Raw genomic sequence first — 3,172 nt, 5'->3', positions numbered from 1 at the left:
ACCTAGTTGTACCGAACGATTTTCGTAACGAAATAAACATTTTAGATATTTCAGGTGGAGCAGTTCCGACGGGGAGTACTAGCGAGATCTACGCTTCGGGATATATATCTAGCTCTCCTGTGGTATTTAAAACTAAAGACTTATATTCTTTAGCTTTTAAAAGACTGAAGCTAAAACCTAAATAAAACCACTGGAAATCATAACTAAAAGTACGAAAAATAAATAAGAAGCAGCGAATTTTCTTAAACAAAATTTCTTAAATAAATAAATAGATTAAAATATAACAAAAAGCTGCTCTTTAACTACTTGTTCAAATTTTTTGCACCCTTTTTGCTGCTTCTTCAGCGTGTTAAGCCTTTTACTTACGAATATAAACTGCTGACATTTTCCTTTTATCCTCACTCATTAGGTAACACCTGTCCGTCTGCTTAGCTGGGTGGTAACGTGCTCCCCTCCCATGCAAGCGGCCCGGGTTCGATTCCCGGCTGGGTTGGAGATTTTCTCCACTCTGGGCCTGGGTGTTGTGTTGTCCTCACCATCATTTCATCCTCATCACAGGCCCGCAAGTCACTCAGTGTGGCGTCGACTGAAATAAGAATTGCACCTAGCGGCCGATCTCCCGTCTCACGGCGTCGCAGCTCGCCCCGGCCAGACCGATGTCGTGGGTTGACTCCTGCTGCTCTCGTGCTGACCGCGAAGCCACTACCCCTCGCTATACGGCGCGACCCACTGGACTGACCTGGCGACCTCACATGCGCCGACGCTCAAGACGGACAAGTCATCTTGAGTCTCAGTGCGCGACCGACCAACCGATCGAACCAGCCGCCATTGACCATTGCCTGAACAAACTCGAGCAGAATGTCTGCCTAACACATAGTAGCACTCCGGACGACAGACAGACACTGACTGCCCCGCACTGTCCCGGCTGACCAACTGACCAGACTCCCCCCCCCCTGCCCCTGGCGAGCTTATAGCGCCCCTTAAATTTCCACCAGGGGGAGACACCAAAGCTGCGATTGCCACAGGGGCGCCATCGCCAGAAACGGGGGGCGACTGTTTCACACTACGCGCTGCGACGCGCTCTTCAAAACAACAATTTTTACCACTGCTCAAAGTGCTCAGTGAAATTATTTCGTCTATTCACATATGGAAAGGAAACATGGAATGCTGGAGAGGAATAACCTATCTGTAAAACGAAAAGCGAACATCGTTCGTGGTGGCGGAAGTTGACTTTCCCGTACGAACACTAGTACTGCAGTACAAGATAACTAAGAATCACTTTCCCACCTGCTAGTGCAGAACAGTGTGCACTGATTTACGGAGACACTGTCCGCGTGCGTTTGTTACTTTAGTGTTATTAGTAACTCATATCTGCATAGAATATAGCGTCAGCACGTTTTGTGGAAAGTAAACGCTGCGTCGTCAGTGATACATAAGGCACGCTTTAGACATTAGGCATATTTCTTTGTGAAACACTATGTAGTTGCTTGTTATGACGTAGTGGCGTAGAAAGAGTGGAGAATGACGTACTCTGTCTTCAGCTTGCAGACCAATAAAGGGGGGAAGTACATGAACACAATCCGAAATCCTAGCTTCCCTCACGCTTCTAACCACACACATCCCCACCCTGTGCAGTGTGCTGCACCCCTGGACGTTATTTATCCCTTAATACGACTATACTGCAGTTAGACGTACTACATACATTTAATATTTGTTTTTAGCATACTTCTTATAGAAGCACTCCGTCTTCAGGCCACAAGTGGCCCATCGGGATCATCCGACCACCGTGTCATCCTCAGCTAAGGATGCGGACAGAAGGGGCGTGTGGTCAGCACACCGTTCTCCCGGTCATTACGATGGTTTTCTTTGACCAGAGCCGCTACTATTCGATCGAGTAGCTCCTCAATTGGCATCACGGGGCTGAGTGCACCCTGAAAAATGGCAACAGCGCATGGCGGCCCGTATGGTCACCCATCCAAGTGCCGGCCACGCCCTACAGCGCTTAACTTCGGTGATCTGACGGGAACCGGTGTATCCACTGCGTCAAGGCCGTTGCCTACCTACTTCATATAGAGATGCACCTTAATTTTATACCGTTAAAACAACGTTTTTAATAATCTAAGATTCTTCATTCCCTGCAGCGTCCTACAGGAAAAAAATGAATAGGACCTTTTTTGCAGGAAATTTAATGTAGTGTAATTTTGTACCAGGAAACATTTTCGCTAGAAGCCGCGATTTTTGAGTTATTCGATAACAACGTAAGAAACTGAACTTAGAAGCTATGCCCACTAACACAACGCTCACACCCAATCGGCCAGGACTTTTAGTATCTTGTTCATAGCACTCCCTCCTATCATAGTACAAAAATTTGCGACTTCACGAGTTTTTCTCCCCAACTGGACCTTTTATGATGTTTGTTAACTGGAATAATACATGTATTATTATCCATTCCACATTTAATTGGCGTTTGGAGTGACATTTTGCGGGAATGTTAGGAGCTACGACCTGGTCAGCTGCAGTGCAGGGTCCATCTGGCAGGAAAAACAGCAAACATCCGCATCCACTCTGGAGAGCAGAGTAGCTTAGCCAAATTTTATATACATATAATGAAGGACATTCAATAAATACTGCAACCGTGTTTTTTTTTAAAGCACATCGTTTTTATTCCTGGTTCGAATACACCATATTATTCGCCACTCTTTTGTCCACAGAACCATATTTTTCAACTTGATCTCCATTCAACGTGACAGTCTTACGCCACCTTACAGGGAGGGCATCAATGCCCACATGGTACCATCCACTGGTCGACGTCGGAGCCAACGTCTTACTGCGTCAATAACCTCCCAATTATCCACATACCGGTCCCCGTGGAGTGCATCTTTCATTGGGCAATCAGATGGAAGTCGGAAGGTGCTCCGGGCTGTAGGTTGGATGAGGAAAAACAGTCCAATGGAGTTTCGTGGGGTCGTCTCGGGTGTGTAACTTGTGTGAAGCCTTACGTTGTAATAGAGAAGGGGAAGTTCGTTTGCATTTTTGCGACAATGAACACGTGAAGGCATTTCTTCAATTATCTGAGGGTGCTTGAACCTGACCTGTACAAGAGAGACTGGACAGGTTTGCGCAACCTTGTTGTGATAATAACTGATGCCTCAATCAACGACTCATCCTGCTG

The 3,172-nt window shown here is 46.4% G+C and overlaps 1 pseudogene; it reads right to left on the bottom strand.

The window, feature by feature from the left end:
* Nucleotides 1–1,939: 1,939 nt before the first annotated feature.
* Nucleotides 1,940–2,057, bottom strand: LOC126189899 (5S ribosomal RNA; annotated as a pseudogene).
* Between the last annotated feature and the right edge of the window lie 1,115 nt (nucleotides 2,058–3,172).

The sequence above is a fragment of the Schistocerca cancellata genome, chromosome 5 (assembly GCF_023864275.1).
Source record: "Schistocerca cancellata isolate TAMUIC-IGC-003103 chromosome 5, iqSchCanc2.1, whole genome shotgun sequence".
In the NCBI taxonomy this organism is placed as follows: Eukaryota; Metazoa; Arthropoda; class Insecta; order Orthoptera; family Acrididae; genus Schistocerca; species Schistocerca cancellata.
Note: the sequence above shows the minus strand (reverse complement) of the source record. Positions and strands in the feature narration are given on the sequence as shown.